The 20,927-nt window shown below is 38.0% G+C and overlaps 1 protein-coding gene across 1 annotated transcript in view; it reads right to left on the reverse strand.

Moving 5' to 3' along the window:
- NAALADL2 (N-acetylated alpha-linked acidic dipeptidase like 2) overlaps positions 1-20,927 on the reverse strand; it is a 1,445,704-nt gene that overhangs the window by 1,042,299 nt on the left and 382,478 nt on the right. The window contains exon 4 of the mRNA XM_027875745.1: positions 4,098-4,190. The gene's annotated coding sequence lies outside the window, so the exon portion shown is untranslated. The remainder of the gene's footprint in view (positions 1-4,097; positions 4,191-20,927) is intronic.

A 20,927-nucleotide genomic window follows, 5' to 3' on the forward strand; every position in this document is an offset into this window, starting at 1 on the left:
AGTACAATAAGATACCTGCTGATCTAGGTGGCACTCATAGAATCTCAAAGCTCCATTCACCTTAGAACTCATCTTACCCAACTCTCTCATTTGTCAAACAAGAATCCTGATACCAAAAGAGTTGAAGTAATATGCCCCAACCTGTAATACTAATAAAAGAGCCAGGATTCAAACCCAGGTCTTCTGATTCCAATTCCACTATTCTTTCCACATGTATTACTGACATCTATACCCCTAATCAATCCCTCAGTAAACATTTATTAAGCACATACTATGTGCAAGGCACTGTTCTAAGTGCTAGGGATTAAAAAAAAAAGAGGCAAAAGATAGTCTTTGCTCTCAAGGAGCTTACAATCAAATAGGTGAGACAACAAGTAAATGAATAAGTACAAATAAGCTATCTATGGGATAAATGAGAAATGATTAACAGAAGAGAGGCACCAGAGTTAGGAGGAATTAGCAAAGGCTTCCTATGTTCTAGCAGAGGACTTCTCTAAATGAAGTGAAAGAATCTCAGAATCCCAAAGCTAGGAGAGATGATCGTAGAATCCTAACTTGTCATATTATAGATGAGGAAATTGTAGCTCAGAAAGGTTACGTATTTAGTACTACAGCTAAGACTCCAACTGCAGTAGAATGTAAATTCAATGAGGAAAGGAAGCATTTGCTTTTCTTGTACTCCAATCCTTAGCACTGAGATAGGTACTTGATAAATATTTGTTAAATTTATTGAATTAAAACCTACTTTACAGTTACTGTACTATGGTCCATGTGGAGGATGTTCAAAAACTCTTTCCTGATTGATGCCCACCATCCCAGAAGCATTTACTCAAAACTTTGATTATGTTTTGTGCAGAAAGAGAACATAGCCTCCCTCAGACCTTCTTCGAAGATGAAATAGAGAGTCTGATTAAACCAGGAGAGTCTGGCAGCAAAGTCTAATTCTTGCCCTTTAATTTGGCTCTGATGAGTGACTCAACTTTTGAATTAACTGAAGGAAGAGGAACCGAAACCTAGATATTGCTTTCATACTCTTTGCGGCTTTTCTGACCAACTCTTTCTACTCACTTCCCATCATCTCCCTCTCACCCTCTCACAGCACACATTTCCTTCTAATACCCAGTGCTCTGTTACCATAGTGATCCTATGTCTCTGCAGCCATGGACCAAAGATCCTTTCCTGATTCCTTCAGGCTGACATCTCTTCTCCAGGCAGCTCATGGAAATCTGTAGCGTCTTACCTTTGGCTGTGGTTGCCTGCCGTGTTGAACACCTCACAGTTAATGATTCATAAATCTGACACAATTTGCCACCTTTATGTGGTTGATTTCACTGATCCTTCATTTATCACCACAAATAAGGGTCATTTCTCTTAATCAAGTTAGCAGGAACAGGAAATCAGATCAACACAAACAAGCCTAGAGACACAGGTCTCTGGAATTTACCACCAACTGTCTTCTAAGGATCTGTGGGTTTTGAATTAGGAGGATATGGGGACAGTGGGGCAGCTTGCAAAGAAAGCTCTGGTTATAACAGGAACCAACGTTATATGTAAAGAATATGACTAGCAAGGAAGAGCATAGACACAGCCACCTGACATTATAAGCAGCAGTCGAGGCATTGGGTCGCCTAATGTAAGAAGACAAAGACCTAGGTCCATCCAGTCTCTTCTTCGCTCCCCACTGCACTGCTCAAATAACTCTCCTAGTACACCACGTTAGTCTCTTGCTCAAAAAGTGTTAGTGGCTTCCTACTGCCATTAAGATAACGTACAGATTCCTCAAGATGTCAAAGCCCCATACAAGCCAGCTCCAGGCTTATTTAACATTATTCACAACACATTCCAGACAAATTGGCCTAGATGCTGTTCCTGAATATACAAATCCAGCCCCCTTCGCATCACCTTTGCACAGCCTCACTGTCCTCTATATCAAAGATGGAAACTCCTCCCTCTTAGAATGTCTAATTCCATTTAAGTCTCTGTCTATATGCCACCTCTTGTTATACCTTTGGTGAGAGGGAAAGTAAGTATATGGTCATAACGGACTTCCAGCACAGAAAGGTAGGTGGTATCTAGATGGTTCAGGGCTTCTAAATGAGAATGTATGTTATTAGGACTATAATCCCAATAACAATCTATCCATTCTATAGAAAATGATTGCAAAGCAATGACCACAATTAGTCCCAGTGCCATCAAGCATAGTGTCAGTTTCATTCATGGAACTATTTTTCCTTTAGGAAAACTAAACAAAACAAAACAAAACTTGCACTGGAAGACTTGTGCACTTATCAAACTTGGAACAGGAAGTCTTAAAGTAGATCTAGCACTTGCCTTAAAACATGCTTCATACAATAGAGATACATTCAAAAATCTTCCTAGGAAGGGAACCAGAGCAATGGAAGGTAGTATTTGATTCTCACAGGGAGGTTTCACTCTTTTAAACCGTGTGGTAGCATGTTCTTTCAGAAGAAAATTTGGAACCAGGTAGACAGAGTGAACCTGGTGAGAGCTTCACTTTAAGATTACTGCAAACCTCTCAGAGAATGATGTTGTAGTTTGCTTTCCCACGAGATGAAAACATAGCAACTTCTAATGGCAACTAGATCTAGAATAAGGAAGACCTGAGTTCAAATCTTACTTTAGAAACTTACTGTTACTCATCCATAAAATGGGGACAATAAAGGCACCTCCTTCCTAGGGTTCTTGTAAGAATAAATGCTATATTTGTAAGGCACTTCATAAACCTTAGTATGCTATATGAATGTTAATAATTATTAATATTAAAAACAATAGAAAATGTTGAAAACTCTAAAAGACCTTCCAGAGTTAGACCGTATAGCTACGAGCACTCTCATAAGATACTAGGTAAGAATAGTAAACAACAGATAAACTAGTAATCAGAGAGGAGGTGTTTCTTAGCCTCTGAAACTGAGTCAGGCTGCCAATCTGGGGGGGGGGGGACCTCTGAACAGGCATATTTATACATTGTTGGTGGAGCTGTGAACTCATCTGACTGTTCTAGAAAATGTTTTAGAATTATACAAGAAAAGACACTAAAGTGTTTGAAACTCTTAACCCAGAGATCTAGGCTAGACCAGACACAAACCCCAAGGAGACCAATGATAGAAAGAAAGGAACCATATATAACAAGCTATTTATAGCAATACATTTTATGGCAGCAAAAAATATGGAAACAAAGTGGGTGCTCCTACAATTGAAGAATGGCTGAACAAATTGTGGTCTACAAATGAAATGAGCTATTATGAACTATAAAATAAACAATGAAAATGAAGAGTTAAGAACACGGGAAATCTTGTATGAATGACATACATACAGAATGAAATATGATGAACCAGCAAAACAGCAGACACAAATAGTGTAATAAAGGGAATGGGAATAACACTAGGAAGCAGTTACCTTCAGATTAATTGCACTGAATGACCTTGGTCCCAGAGAACAGTGGATGCAACATAGATCCCTCCTCTTTCTAGACAGATGAGGGACTATTTGCACGAAATGTAGCACCCACTACCAGACCTGTCTGAATTGTTGATGATTTTAGTTGACAGTTTCCTTTTGTTACAAGAGAGGGTTTAATGGAGTTGGCAGGGTGAAATATATCAGGGAATATAATTTTTAAGTGTTTAAAATGTACATATGTTTTAAAGGAAATATTTTTAAAATGGGAAAATACTTTAACAGATTACTAACACTAAAGGTTAGTCATTATTTGCATGGATGTTAATTGTGAAAAGAAATGTTGGCAATACATCAGTTGTTTTCATACACACACACACACACACACACACACACACACACGTGCACACACATTCAGCCACAATGCCATTGATAGTTACAGATACGTGTCAATATTTTTTTTTAATTTTAGACACCAGCAAAGATGACATTGTTTCATCACTAAAAGATTCAATCCACTGACACATGGATACAAAGGCATTGACATTTTATAATATAAAACCCATAAAAATAGTCAGCTATGTACTACTCTGTAGGGGTGGGTGTCTCGGTGTACATCCCCATTCATAGTTTAATGGCTTGAGAAGTTAAAGCAATATATAAAAAGTTACTTCACATACCTTGAGGCCAAGACAGCAAAGGGCATCTCTCACAGACCGCTGTTTCATTCAGGCATATTTATTTCCTTGTCTTTGCAGTTCTCAACTAACACACTGTAAAAGGAATATTATATTACTTTCCAGGAAGTACCTGTCAGGACCCGGAAGAAATCCAATAATTTAGCTTTGGGACATTTAGAAAGGTAAATAAAAATGTGATATGTTTCTATAGCCTCAGGCATTATATTTCTATTACATATTAAGGGTTCTCCTAAACTTGTGAAATGCTTTATCAGTTTAGAAAACTTCCATCCCCCCAACCTCAGAAAAAAAAAAATCCAGCAGTCTTGAATTTTGAAAATACTTTTCTAATCACTCAAGGACGTCATCTTTGGATTATTCCCCCTACACCATGGGCATTGTGAAGGTTTTAAATCTAATCAATTTCATTCAATAGGTCCCCCAAACCCAAATTTGACTGTTTTCCTTTTGAACACCATGAATGTTTCAGTACACAATTGGATCATCAAAACGCTTGGTTATGCAAAAGTTTTAACTTGACCTCAAACTCTCCATATTTACTTGATTAGGATTTAAAGCAGCTCTTTTGATCATTTTTAGTTTGTGGGACAAGGGAAAGGATCAGTGGTATACTCTTTATCTTCACTATCAACCACTATTTTATCATATAGCACAACAGAACAAGACCAGGGTGGTGAAGGCCTTTAGGATCATGAAATTGGAGGGTTGATGGAAGGGACTAAGAATATTTCACCTGGAGGAGGTATGGATCCTTGGGATGGGGTGGGGTAGGAAAATGTAGATATCTTCAAGTATCTGAAGTGTTGATAAAGAAAAAGGATTAGACTGGTTCAGTTTGGCTCTAAACTGCACAACTAGGAACAATGGATAGAAATTTGAAGGAGCCAAATGCAGGCTGGAGATAAACAAAAACTATCTAATTTAGGGATTTTCCAAAGGAGGGTTCACAATCTGGTAATTAATTATTCCCTGGCCATCCTACTTGACTTTCCCTAACCTTGAATTTATTGTCTGTCATCCTTACTGACATTTAATGTTTTAGATTATAATATATTTATTTTGTAATGTATTTATAACAAATATTTATAATGCTTTAAAGATAGCAAAGAACTTAATATGAGTCAACTCATTTGATGTTCACAATAACCTTCTGAGGAAGTATGGTATAATGGAAAAAAAAATTGTACCTGGTGTCAAAGGACATGTGTTCAAAATCTGCCTTAAATGTGTTTGATCTGCCTTTATTACCTCTGGGATCTTTGGCAAGTCCCCAGGCTTCAGTTTCCTTTTTTGCATAGTGAGGGAACTCGACCAGATTGCATATGAGGCACCTGCCAATTCTGGATTTATGACCCTGTGATTCCCATTCTATAGAAGAAAAAACTGAGGCCCAGCAAAGTTAAGTGGCCTGGCCATGGTCATGTTAGGTTTCAAGAGTGAGATTTGAACTGAGGTCTCCCTGAATCCAAGTTGGACATTTTATCTAAGGTCATTGCTAAATTTTTTTTCTCTGTGGTGGTCCTATCTCCTAAACAAGACAGGAACGTGGTCACTAGGGCTTGGGTAGAAGTCATAGAATCAATCTATCTGTCTTCATTAAATAAAATACCAAAGAGTCAGTTTTCTCTAAACTATTTTGGGACAGGTAAGGAAAGCAAAGTCTGGAGATGGTAGCCTGGCATTCATTTAAGTTGAGTTTCTGACTTAGCCCTGGGTCTCAGACACCAGTTAGTTAACTGGATGTTAGAATGAAGACAGTACAGCTACCCCAGGGCTATTACACAATCACTGGAAATGAGAGAGGAAAAAAAAAAAAGGATCAATAACTGAGAAGTCCCAGCTGTAATCCACTGAAAGGAGAGTAGCAAGCTAGTAATGAAGAGGTAACATTGAATGGGGAAGGGTCACATTTATTCAAGGCTTAGTGCTAGAATGGGCATTGGGGAATCTATCCGCCACCAGGAGGACTACATTTTAATTTCCACGACTCCAAATAACATCGAGCAAAACAAATAGATATGGAAACCACACAGCACCCTCTGCCTGTCTTGGATTCTGACCCCTGGCTCTTCTGTTGGACTATTAGATGGATTTATTGGTGCAAAGCCATGCAAAACCACCTGTGGCCAGCAAGGAAGGAACAATGAAAATGTAAGATCACACCAATTCTGAGCTGACCAGAAGTAAAACGGAAAACACTTGGGCTCTGGCAAAAAATCACATTTGAATGATAAAGTAAAATTCAGTCTTCCAAACTAGAAACACAAATGGAGGACAAAATTGGGAAAGACAGAGGGTTTAGCTCCCCTTGAGAAGAAGAGAAAAGATATAAGGTCTTTGTTAACTTTCTCTACGTTGCAGAAATAATAATAATAATGATGATGATAACAATGATAATGATAGTAATTATAATAGCTAACATGTATATAGAACTTTAAAGTTTGAAGATGAGATTTTATCTATTTGGATATATACCTATATAAATTATATATGCATACATAACTATGTGTGTATATGCATTTGTGTATACACATGTACATTTGTGTATACACAATATATACACACGCTATATAGGGAATTGTGAGGATCAAGTGAGAAAATATATATTTTATATTACTTATTGCATGAAACATATATTCTTCTTTGACATATATTTCAGACACATGTGTATATATACGTGTGTGTGTGTGTGTATATGTATGTATCCTCATTTGATACTCACAACAACTCTATGAAGTAGTTGTTATTCTCATTTTACAGACAAGGAAACTGAAACTAAGAAATGTCAAGTGACTGGTTCAGGTTCACACAGGTGGAAAGCATGTGAGGCAGCATTTGAACTTCTTGACTTCAAGGCCAATACTCTATCTCTCATATCATTTGCTGTCTCAAGGGCAAAACTCTGTGTGGATTCCAAGACCTGGAGGAGAGACCAGAGTGTAGGAAGGAATGGAGTGATCTGAGAAATACAAATGTACTATAATATACTTAGAATTGCATCTCTAGAGTAGGAAGGGGCCTTAGAAGTTATTTACAAATGAGCAAATTGAGGCCCAGAGAAGAAATGTGACTGCTCATGGTCACATAGGTAGTCGAAGGCACAGTCAGGATTCAAACTGAGGTACTCTGACTCTGAATCAGAGTCTGAGTGCTTTTCCCCACTGTATTACTATGAGAGGTGAGAAAATGCAAATCACAGAGGGTAATTTTTTTTTTCCTGTATTGAGACTACTTTGTAAACATTAACTAATTAATCCCAACAATACCCCTGGGAAGCGAATAGGTATTTTCTCTCTGTGTTTTACAGTTGAGAAAATTATAATAATGATTATGTTCATTTATAGAACTCTTTTTCCTGGAGGTCTTCAGGGTGCTTTACTATTTTTTTTTAAATGACTAACCCCACATGAATCATTATAATACATCTGGGAAGCGAGCAAAGCTACAGTTCCTGACATAATGGACATTTAAAAGCAAAATGACTAAGTGATTGTTCTTTCCTTCACTTCTTCTAAAGTCCCACAAACCCCAGAAAATCCACGCTTGTTTATTCTCAGTCTTTATTAATGCCATATCTTGTCAGGAAGTAGTAATAATGAGACAGTGAATGAACATTTTTAAAAAGACCTTAGAAATTAATTGTTATCCTGGAATATTAAAAATGAAAGTAAGTAAAGTCAAGGCAGCTAAGGCTCTAAGAACAGAGAAGACCTGCTTCAGTTATTCATTGGATCTACAATCTCACAGATACTACTGAGATTTCGCCATTGAAAGAAAGCAAACTGTTCACACCATTCTTATGTGGTTTCTTTCTAAGTTCTCCATAGGGGAAACTACCCAGTATGCTGCAGGCCATTCTCTGGGGCTTCTAATATTTTATAGATACCAGTGCAACTTGGAGACTGTTCTTTTATTCGTAACTTTTTTCATTTCCTGGTCACCCATATGTGTGATAATAAAAATAACAACTAGCATTTATAATGATGATGATGATGACAATCACTAGCATTTATATAGTACTTTGAATGTCTTATTTCATTTGATCCTCGTAACCACCCTGAGGCAGGTGCTACTATTATCTCAATTTTCCAGATGGGGAAACTGAGGCCAAGAGAGGGTAAGTGATTTGCTCAAGGTTATAGAATAGGAAAAATTTGAGGTAGGATTTGAATGCAGGTCTTCTGGTCTCCAAGTCTAATGTTTTATCCACTTCATCACCTAGCAGCCAATTTATGTAGAGTTTTAAGGTTCACAGTGCTTGACATCCAGGGTATAAAACTGCACCGAGACTTTTGGGACTGTATGAATATTAGCTCATTAAATCATTGATGTTCTTTTCTATGCTATTTCTGGTATGCGCCTCATCTGTTATTGACCATATGCTTCCGTATGTTCACACTTGACATACATCATGTTATCGCACTCTTAATAACAAGATTGAACACTGGAGAGATGCATTTTGCTCGGTCACTGCAAGATTTGATTGTCCATTTTGTCATCCTAAAGGATCCTCAACTCTCATCAAGGGTTGTCGGCATGAGGGATGAGGGTTGCTAATTTGTTGGAGATCAAGACATTCCCTGACTTGCAGCAATGTGGCACCTCTGTGAGAGTCATGATATTAACAAAGTGGGTTTTGGCAGAAAGTACCCTTTGGCATTATTAAAAGTGGTACACATACTTCCAAAAGCTACGTATAAAACTACAGGATCTCCAATGTAGAATGTTCAAAACAAACCTATCTTAAAAACATATAAGGTTTTTCCTTATTTAGTGACTGAATCGATCCGTGATTTCATTGCTATAAAGAGCTGTTGGGTGAAGACATTTCCTCTACCCATGCAGGTCGGCACCTTCTCTGGATATTAAAGTTCTAGGGATTTACCTAGAACACTGATAGGCTAAGTGATTTGTCTAGGGTTATACATTCAGAGGCAGGACTAGAATATAGGTCTCTGGTCTTAAGACCAGCTCTCTATCCTTATGGCCATACCTCCTCTTATAGATACATAGATGTACATATAGGTATCCAAACACATAATACACAATTAAAACAGGTACCACCAGCCCTTATTGGCAAAGGGAACTTCTTCATATGAAACTGCCTCAAGTCAGGGCCTCAAGAATCTTACATTCTTTGTCTCCTAAGAAAAGATCTGCATCTATAAACAGCTGTTCATCATTCATTTCAGAAGACCAATGACATCATCAGGTGATGTCTTGACTGGTGCGTGAAGTGGATTTAAGTGAGTCAGAGCTGCACATAGTCAAAGGCCTGATTCTCTCTTCCAGAGTTATCAAAGTCCAGTGTCAAGAAAAAAGTCAAGACAACTGGTGATGACCCAGGATGCAGTGGATGACTTTGGAGTCTTTGATGCCTGATCAAGCTCTAAGTGCTCCACAATACCTGCTTTAGCCACCATCATGGCCATTGGAACAAACTGTTCTCATCCATCTCTTCTACCAGAGGAAGTCTCCACATGCTTAGGGTAGAAATCCCCCTAACTCATAGATGCGTTTGAGGTCTGGTGGCTACCCTCAACCTGGTTTAGCCTGTCTGCTGAGATGATCTGATGAGGTATGGCTTCTGTCCACGTTCCAACTTCTTGGAGCCACAGGTAAGATTTGGGTGGAAGGAATAGGTGCACATCCAACACATAATAAATTGCTTCAGTATCCCCTGAATGCATAGTCATACACATATATCTATATGCTGTCTTCCTATAGAGCATAACCTCTTTCAGGGAAGAAAATGGTTCATTTTTGTCTTTGTATTCCCAGCACCTACCACACACAGTGCTTGACATAGAGATGATATTTAATAAAACCTTGTTGATTGATTGATTGACTGATTGATAGGATCATAGATGTTGAGCTGGAAGGGCCTTTAGGGACCATATAGGCTGTTCCTATTCTCCTCCTGCTCAGTTCTGGGACTGTTTCCCTGAAGTTCATGATATTCAACTGCATGCCCTAATTTGTGTGACAGACATTTTTCATCTACTTTCTTCTCCCTACTTCACAGGGTTGTTTTGAGGATCAACAGATAATATACGTAAAGCACTTTGCAAACTTTTAAGCACTGTACAAATGTTGGCTATTATTAGACCAATCACTTTTTGAGTTGTCATGGAACTTAATACAGAGCCTCTGTGATATTTAGACACGTCTAGGATTCTATTAGTGTGGTTACCCCTTCTAGGGGTACACCAATTATAATCCAACAATGCTTTCTCATCCTGTTTGACCCGACTATATCCTTTGATACATCCACCACTGGGGGCACATCCTGCATGCCAGAGTACTGTTTTACAGATTATGTCATTGCATGAATGTCAATAAAGCATGCAGGCTGGCTCTCCTTTAGTGATCCTTTTCTCCAGCTAAATAGCTATTATGCCTCCTTTTCTTACTTCTAATGTCATTCTTTTTGCCTACCCTCTTGTGCAATTCATCATTGGAAACACATTGCCGCCTACTCACACTCACCGCACATCTTTACACTGCTTTTGTAACATGCAAATTTGTTTCTTTGGAAATTGTAGTATCCCATACCTTGGAGACATACTGCATCCTAATGTTAAAAAGAAGAATCTTTGATTCCATCTTAACATGTCTTCTGGTTTTATTTCTAGCAAGAACGTCCACATAGAGACGGCTCAGCTGTTGATCATGTCACACTAAAATTACCAGAAGTTAAATTAGATTACCTATGAATTCTAGCACTATTAGCACCCTTAATAACCTTTTCTGCCTCTCTACTACCATCCCTGAGCAAGTGGAATGGGGTGACATAAGTCTGGGAGCTATTTTTGATTTTGAACAAAATCCATGGGTGATGAATTCATCACGTATTGGCCAACCCACTAGTGACAAGCTTCTGTTCTTGCTCTCCCAGTTCTTGGACAAACAGACATACTCTGTCAACAGGTCCATACACAAAGCTCCTCTACCATTATAGGCAATTCAAGAGCATGTGCTCCATTGGAATAGACTTCAGGACCTCATAGTCACCTCCACACCAGGTTGAGGAATCAGAGTAAGAGATGATCATAGGATGATGAGACAGGCCGCTAAGAAATAAGCGTGTGGCCTGTGGCTTAAGGGCTAACAGTATGTGAACAAGACAATGTACTCTATCAGCAGGAGACCCATCTTTAAGTTTAATAGAGCAAGAGACTGATTGAGCAAATAAAATCTTGGCCTTCCTTACTGACTTAATATTACTCTTCATTGTTTAGCTAATATTTGGTCAACCAGACTGTTTGTTCCTTCTTCCTTCAGGGCAACATCCAGTCTAACTATAGCTCTTTCATACAAGTGACAATGAAAGGAAGGATTATGCCATGCAGAAATAATTAATGTTCACTTTCAGGTGCCACATCTTAGGAAGAAAATTAAAAAGCTGGAGAGCATTCAGGGAGAATAAATATCTGAGGGTCATTTTAAAGAACAGAGTATATTTATCCTAGATAATAAAAGACATGGAAAGGTCATATTGTTATCAAGATGGTGGAATGTTTGCCTCTTGAATCTAAAAAAACCCAACAAAACAAACAAACAAAAAAAGACCCTTCAACATTAGGAAATACATGCAAAATGGACAGTTACTAAAGCTGAATCCATGAGATAAGAGGACGGAAACACTACTTAAGATAAATTACTCCTGAAATAACATCAAGGAGCTTAAATACTTCAAATTCACATACACCATCCTTACCACCTGCCTCAAAGTCAATTCAATCCATCCCAAAGGCTTGTGATTAAGGGTCTAGCTGTGAAGGCTTTGCCTCTTTCCCACCTGGGGAATCTCCATAAATCCTAGAAGTGGTAGAAGGCATTGTTTTTGCACACCCATCTGATGGAAAGGGAGTTCACATATGGGCAGGAAAGGACAGAAAGCATGACCACATAGAGCCAGCTAGAGTAGAAAGAGCTTCAGTGCCTATGAAGAAGAGGGCTAGAATATAAACTGGAGTCAATTCTTTCCTCATGGAATTTACTCTGGACAGGAAACCAGCATATTTCCCATAGCTCCCAAATTGATCATGGCCTTGGGGGATCTGTAAAACACTGGTGGAGGGGTCAAAGACTCATTAGAAAAGCCAGGGAAAAGCTATTAGGAATACAAGAAAACACTGAAAGACAAAAATCCAAGAAAGAAAGGATTGGATTAAACCTAGATTTTAAACAGGTAAACCAACTATGAAAATCAAAAAGAAAGAAAAATGAGCAAACATTCAGAAGAAAGCCATAACACATTATACAAGTATCACAAACCAAGATGTTCATAAGAAAACTTAGAACATGTGATGGAGAATATATCCAAAAAAGCAGAGAATCTCAAAAAGGGAATGAGATTGGTCCCTCCAAAATACAGATGAAAATTTGACAGAAAAGTTCAGCCCCCTCATTTTATAGGTGAGGAAATGAGAACACAGAGACATTAATTGTTTTGGCTAGGGTTGCATAATAGGTATCTGAAGTGAGGTTGGATCCTAGGTCTTACTTACTCTAAGTGTGGTGTTCTATTCACTATGGTATGCTGATTTCAAGTTGAAACCTGGAGAAACTAGGATGAAATGAGGAGAATTAGTTTCAGGAAGGAAAAAAAAAAACATGAGTTCATTTGCACACATATTGAGTCTGAGGTTATCTTAGGCTAACCAAGTAGAGTGGGGGCAATTTTTGAAGTCATGGAAAAAGATGGGATCACCAAAGGAGGTTGTAGAATGAAAAGACAAGGAGGCCCAGGTCAGAAACTTGGGGTTCATCTACATTTGAAGGGTAAGAGGAAGAGTTGAGGCCAGCCAAAGGGACAGAAGGGATAGGCAGAAGAATGCATTGTCAGAAAGGAGAGGTATTAAAGTGTATGAAGGGAGGGAGAGTCCACTGTTTCAAACGTAACAAAGAATGAAAGGGAGAAAAACAGACCATCAGATTTGGTGTTCTATAGTCAGAGAGAGTTACATATCTACATCAAAATGAAAACCCTTTGAAAGTAGAGACTATTTCTTTATATTTGTGTCCCCTGCATCTACCACAGTGCCTGGCATATAGTAGGCACTTAATAAATGTTATTTAATGAACAGGTGTGGTAGGAACCCTTACTAGCTGTGTGACTATGGAAAAGTCACAACCTCGGTTTGCCTTAATCCAGTGGAGAAGGAAATGACAAGCCACTAAAGTATCTTTGCCAAGAATACTCCATGGATAGTATGGTCCGTGGAGTCACGAAGAGTCAGATACAAACAGCAACAGCGACAGAGGGGTAGGAACAAAAGCTGCTTTATACGGTAGGTCCTTCAGGTTGAGTGAGAAGTGAGGAAGTGGAGACAACAAACAGGACAGAGTCTTTCTAGGAGTTTGACAGTGCAAGGAAAAAGCTGGCTACAATGATCCATGCCTATTGTTATAAGTCGTGTTTTATAGGGAAATTAAGTATAGGTTCAAGCTAAAGAGTGGTGAGAAAGAAGCTCACAGAAGCCAAATAACTCAAAGTGGGAGAGTAAAAAACAGCTATTCTTCATCTAGAGATGCTGGCTGCCTCATTTGCTCCATTTCCTGTCATGCTTCATGCAATACATGTGCACGTCTATACACATATTAAAATGTCAAGATATGTCAATATTTCTGTATATCTAACTCTAAGTAATTCCATCCATCCACCTATCTAATCTATCTATTTATCTCTATCATCCAACTATTTATATATCTACTTCTCTATCTCTATATACTTCTCTCTCTGTCTCTGTATCTGTCTCTGTGTCTCTCTCTGTCTCCCTCCCCACCCCCGCCACCCCCCACCAATGCTGGTCTACACACATCAGTCACACACTATCCTTAGAGTTCAGAAGTCTTCATTCAAACTCTGCATCTGACACTCACCAGTTATGTGACCCTGATCAAGTCACTTCATCTCTAAAGTGCCATAAGGAATTCTCCCAAAATCTACCTTCTCAGTCACAGGTGATCCAGACCTGTGCTGGTGGATAGAGGCTGCATACTAGAAGTCCCCTACAAAAGAATTCACTGATCCTTTATGGATGCATCTACAAATCCTTTACTGTCACCTGCCCATTCAAGGACTAGAATTTTTTTGTCTTAAAGAAGCAGTACCATGTGTGCCCTCTCACTTTTACAACAGGCAACACTGAAAACCGAGGTTTCCATTTCAAAAAGCTCTTTATTTCTGCTTCATTTCTGTCTCTGTCTTCAGACTCTTTGAACTGAATTTTTTTTAACAGGCTTCCTTCCAAGAATGTCCTTGTTTGAAATACAGCCTTGTACTCAGTGAGGGGGCGTGTGTTTTATTCTCCAGATTATCTGTTTGATACTTAAACCCCACTTTTGATATGGTATCTTAACAGCTTGAAGAAAAGGAAACTTATCTCAACAGTGGACAGAGAACGCAGCCACCAGTGGGCAGAAACAATGATAGTCTATTTCCACACTTCCCTACGTGGAGCAAATGTTTAGATGGAACTAAAGTTTTAATGACCCTAGAAAGACAGCCCAGTGCCCCTCCTCATCTCAAAGGAGTGAACTGACAGGAAGTAAATAGAACATACGTGGGACATTTTTTTCTCTCTGTTACTGATGGGAGAGAGAAAAGAAGAATTCCTGGCCACTACAAACAGCCCTGGCTACCGTACAGTGGTCCATTAATCAGTCAACAAGCTAAATATTAGTTCTTTCTACATGCCAGGCATTTGGGACATAAAGTCAAAATAAAATTAAAAAAAAAATAGCTCCTGCCCTCGAGGAGCTTCCAGTCTAGCTAGAGGATATAACATACAAGTTAAGGTTCACACAAAATATATGGAAAACAGATGCAAGATGATTTATGGGGAAGGAACTAGAAAGGTGTGTGGGAAGGGATCAGAAGAGGCCTCATCTATAATATGACACTTGATCTGAGCCCTGAAGGGAATTGGGGATTCTGAGAAAGCAGTGGCTAGATATGGGGTCTAGCCAGTGCAAAGGCACAGTGAAGGAAACAGAGTACTGTGTATGAGGAAGATCAAGGTCAGGTTGTTTGGACCATATGCATTCAGTAGAGTAATATGCAATAAGGCTTTTACAGTAGGTCAGTTCTACATTATGAAGGGGATTTAAAAGTCAATAAAGGAGTTTAGATTTCATGTTGGGGGTAATTGGGAGCCCTTGTTTATTGACGAATGAGCTGACATGGACAGATTTGTGCTCTAGGAAGATCAGTTTGTCATCTGTGTAAAGGGTAGAGAGTCTGGGTTAGAGAATGGGGACCCTTGAGGTAGGGACTAATTAGGAGGCTATTGTCAGCCATACAAGTGGAGAGAAGGGAAAAGATTCCCACTAAGTGCGCTATGTCTTGGCTGGCATACAAGGTTTCACAATCTAGCCTCTACCGAGACACCATATTACTTCGCACTATGACCCACTTTGGTCGTGCCTACCTACTCATCAATGCTAACAGTCATTTGTTATATAGAATTGAAATGCACCATGTAAAATTTTTCCTCATCAAGTCATCTTCTGCCTTCTTCTACCTAACTAAGCACTCCAATCTGGTAAGAGGGGAAGGTATAGGGAAAAAAGAGAGGAAGACAAAACAATAAGGGGCCGTAGTAAAAAGAACTCTGGAGTCAGAGGACCTGAGTTCAAATCCTGCCTCTAATATTTCACACCTCTGTGACCTTAAGGAAATCATCTCATCTCTCTAGGCCTCAGTTTTCTCATCATTAAAATGAAAAAAAATTGAACTAAATGGTCTCTAAAATATCTTTTTTTGTAATTTTGGGGAAGTGGAATAGGGATCTGGACTGGTGATGTTACTTGTATGGGAAACTATATGTGGAAATCATCTCCACCAATTAAAATCATCTGCTTGGACAGGAATTTCAGATGTAGAGAGTACCTTGGGACACTGAGAAATTAAGTGACTTGCCCAAGGCTGCAAAGTTTGAAAAGTAGGTTTTACTGATTCCAAAGCTAGTCCTTTTCACAATGCAATGCTGCCTCTAAGGATCTCTTAAAACTTAGAAAGTCCGCCATTCTTCCTGAAAGAGAGAACAATGGCCTTTTAACACTCAGATCAAAAACACAAACAAAAACATATACACATATATGCCACACTAAAGATGTATGACACTCATAAATGCTAAAATTTATGTTATATGTTAAAAATATCCCCATCCTTTAATACACCCACCAAAGAAGGCACTGACATTCCATCCCTGATCCATATCTACCTCCATGCATCTCCCATATTTACCCCTTGGCTTTTCCCCTTTGAAGAAAGTTGGCAGGAAAATTTCCATTAGAATCCAGAAGAGCCAATAGTTGATAACTGACTTTCTCTCTATATCTTGCAGTGAACCTGTTACAATAAGGCCTTATCCCTAAAGAGACTTTTCATTACTTTCCCCCCAAGGTATAAGATAATTTTTAAAAGTTAGAAATTCAACTAGATTTAATAATTTTGGAGACTTCTCAGTATCAGAATAGAGAAAATAGGATTTGGGTTATTATTATTATTATTATTATTATTGTTTTGGGTTTAGATACCCCGCTATATTTCAATCACATAAAAGTTTGATATACATGAGAATTTCTTTCTCAAATGTTAGAAGGATTTGACTCAATTTTCACCAGTATTATGGTTCCCCCTACAAGGTTATGGATGTTGCTTACTCTCTCTGGAGATGTTTCCTGGGCTGATGCCCAAGCAAACCCTCATGAAGGTGCCATAGTCATCTCTTCCTTGAGAACTCTCTGTGTTTATTGGCACGAGAAAAATTCACGACCAGTGACTCAGTGCCTATGATATGTTTTTCTATTGTTGTTAATGTTAAATCACATTGAGAAATACTCTAACTTCCACTGGATCTGTGATCTCACCTATGTAGGTATTTTTTCAAAGGTGCGAATTGAAATCTATTGATACCATCCTATCCTGATCAACTTTTGTCCATGTCCTCCATACTTTCACCACAGGGGTTTCATCCAATTTACTAGGGATCTTCCTCAGTTTCACTAGACCTAAGAAACCAAAGGAGTATACAACCTATCCACTTGTGAAGACTCATGTTAAATATATTCCAGGCCTATCTTCATTTTTCACTTACACATTTCTTTAATGACACAATCCAATGAACAGAACCAGTCCTGGAAAGGACAGGTATATTAATTGTCCCAAGACTCTATCCTCATGACTTTCCAGGTCAATAAACCTATTCCTGGCCACCATTCCCAAAAGAATTTGGTCTTCTCCCTTTACATTAGAATATAAGTTCCTTGGGGACAGGCACTATCTTAGTACAAATATAAATACTTGTTTCCTTTGTCCTTAGCACTGATTTTTGATTCATTCATTCATTAGTTTCTCCTTGTTCTCTTGTTTATGATATATTTTAGCCTATCCACACCTACTACATGTCTTTTCACTGCAAGCTATAGAGAAATACCCAATTTAATTAGTGTCTTATGATATATAATTCATATTTTCAACATTTCCTCTCACTCTCCAGAAAATGTCAAAAGAAGGGGGTTAGTCTATGTTTATACCATCAACTGAATACATTGAAAACATGCATAATGAAATATTTATATTATGTATAAACAATTATGGAAATGTAATATGTGAGGTGAAGAATGATATGTGGAATCAAAGGAGTTTCAATGTTAGAATGTTTATATGTATATATAAATATAAATATATATATATACATATAAAGTTGGAAAAGACACTAATGATCATCTGGTTTGACTCCCTGTCATTTTGAGAAGGGAAACAGAGGCCCAGAGAAGTCCATAGAACATTTTCCTAGCTTTCCTTAAGCTCATAAAACTTCATCATAGTGTTGGTATGAGTCATAAACTAACAGGAAGAAGAGAGATTCAAAAAAATCAAAGAAGCCACCTATATCTTCTACAATAATTATATATCAAGAGCTTAGATCAACTGTCAGCATATAGTTATAGCTTCCTCTAGAAATTATGAATACGTATGTTTCTGAGGGGCATCCTTCATGGCTAATGGTGCCAGATTAGTTTCCTAGCTCTGAGCAAGGCATATGAATTTGGAAAGGTTCTAGGTACTTGGGAAAAAGATGAAACATATGGCTCTGTTATTCATAAGGAGAGTTGAAAAAGAAATTTCAAATAAACTTGGGGGCCACAAAGCTAATGGAGATGCAAACATTTACATACTAATTACTAAGCACTGCCAGTTATTATGGGATCAAGTTTGTTTATATGCCATTAGCAGGTGGCTTCTCGAGAGATCCTACCTTCCATTCCCAGTCTCACCAGCATGAAAGTGTGACCCATGTCCAGTGCTTAGCTTCCCTCCTCAATATAATTTTCGTATCTTACGCTTCCTTTGTAATATGATGGCATTTTTCTTTTTAGAGATTGTGATTATTTTAAGCTATAATATGGAAGAGGCAAACTGAAATCCTGGCTTATATTTCAATTCTGTTAAATATAAAATGGAAATATTTGCCTTCTGAGTCTGTCAGCTGGCAACATTCACAAAGCTCCCATTCTGTGAGAAGCATTTTACTAGAAGTCTTGGAGATTAACTAAGGAAGCAAAAAATGGAGACCCTTCACTCAAGAAACTATTGGAGACATGTGAAAAAGCTAGGATGATACAATGAACAGAGCCAGGAAGACAGAAAGATTTGTGTTTAAAACTTGCTTCTGGTATATACCAGCTATAGGATCATGGGCAAGTCTTCCTATCCCTTGGTTCCTGGGAAACTCATTTAGAATTTAAGCTACACATAAGTAGTCAGTCTGCACCAGTGAAGGGTTGTGGTATAAATGGTTAAAATTCAGGACCTGGTGTCAAAAAGACCCAGGTAAAAATCCTGCCTCTGAGATTTACTAGCTGTGTGACCATGGGCAAATCTAAAAGCTTCTGAGCCTCAGTTTCCTCATCTTTAAGATGAATGGACTGGCCTAGGTGACTTTTGATGTCCTTTCTGGTTTGAAATCTATGATTTCATGAAGGAGTACCTATAAAAATTGCAGATTCAGACCCTTGCTCCCACCCAACCCAAGCAACTTTGATAGGTTGCCAAAAAACCTTCAGCAAGCATGCCTGGCCTTATGTTATGCATTGCTTGAAAATGATTATCAAGAGATGGTTCAACATGGTTAACTCTCTTTTTATATTTATCAAGGAATCTTAAAATGTTTGAACAAATACGTGAGAAATGCCTTGGAGGACAGCACTTCAGGCAAGATATTGTTTTCCTAAATACCAAATTTAAATGAAATATCTAATTTTAAAAATGAATCAAAAATATGTATGATGAGACCTTGTATCCCCTGAGAGCTGTGGTCATTGGCATGAGAGTAGAGGGAGAAAGGGCAACAGAATGGTACAACACTGGCTATAACACTCTTGAATTCATAAGAATGGATTTCCAATAAATCCTAAGGTTCTTGAGGGCAGAGACTATTTTAGCTGTTGATTTTGTCCCTCCTGATGCCTATCACAATGCCTGGAACTTACTGGGTCACTAATAAATGTTTGTTGAATGAATATATGGTTTGATTACCTACTGTGGGTGACTTATCTAATAAGATCGTAAGAATCTTGTGGTGAGGGACCATTACTGAATTTTCTTTTATGCTCCATAGCATTTAATCTAATTGCTCATTCCACAAACAATTTACTGAATGAAGGAATGAATGATTGATTGCAAAACATTTATTAAATTCTTACTATATACTAGGCACTGCTACCATATATAAAATTGCTCAGTAAGTACTGAGGGAAACAAAAAGTTGAGTAATATTCTTTATCCTTATAATCTAATAGGACAGATATAAGACATAGTCACTGAGTTATAAAACAAAATAGAACACAATGAGTTATCTAAGAAAAGAACAATAAAATGAGAGGGACACAACATTAGAAAATGACTAATTAATTCCATAAGGAGTTAATAAGTTAATCCTTGCAAAAATGTTCTCAGGAACCTGATTCAGAGGTCCCCAGTATTAAGTTTTGGAATTATTCCCTCCTGCCCCTGCTATCTAATTTTTGTTTCCAGAACCGGGGTCTATTAATAAACAATCAGAATATATTACGTTCTCAATCAGAAGTCACTGCTTTTTGCATCAAAACTATCAACAACCCTACCCTGTTCAGATCACATTTTCTTAAATTCATTCTTTAAGGAAAACACTAATTAGCTTCCTATTATAGACAATTAAAAAAATCTGCACACTAATTAACATCCTCTCAACTCAATTGGAATGTAAGAATATTCGAAAGGAAACCATCATGAAATCTGGGTGGTAATAAGTTACTATTTTCCCCTAATGCAGGAATAAATTATTCTTGACAAACCCAGAATCTTTATTTTCTCTCAAACTCATTTAGAGAGACAGTTACGTAGCCCAGCCCTGAGTCATCAAGGATACTGAAGACAAGAGATTGCAGGTGTCAGGACAGCAACAGAAATATGTAATCATCCGACTTATTCCTGTACTGTGAGAATCTCAGTCTGGGTTTATTCACCCTAGAAATCATGCAATTTGAAAAGACCATATTTCAGGTCTGGGCATGACATTTTAGGAAGGACATGATAACCTGGAGAGTATCTAGAGGTGGGCAGCTAGAATGATGGAAGGCCTTGAGATGATGATGTATGAACTAGCAGTTAGAAATAACAGCTAGCATTTTATCAATAACATTATTGATAATAATATCACTTATAAAATATTTAATAATAAATTTTAATACTATAGCACTTTAAGGTTTACAATGGATTCTTGCATATGTTATTTTCTTTGACCTTCACAACAA

The sequence above is a fragment of the Vombatus ursinus genome, unplaced genomic scaffold, assembly GCF_900497805.2.
Source record: "Vombatus ursinus unplaced genomic scaffold, bare-nosed wombat genome assembly UNPS02014810.1, whole genome shotgun sequence".
NCBI classification, from domain to species: Eukaryota; Metazoa; Chordata; class Mammalia; order Diprotodontia; family Vombatidae; genus Vombatus; species Vombatus ursinus.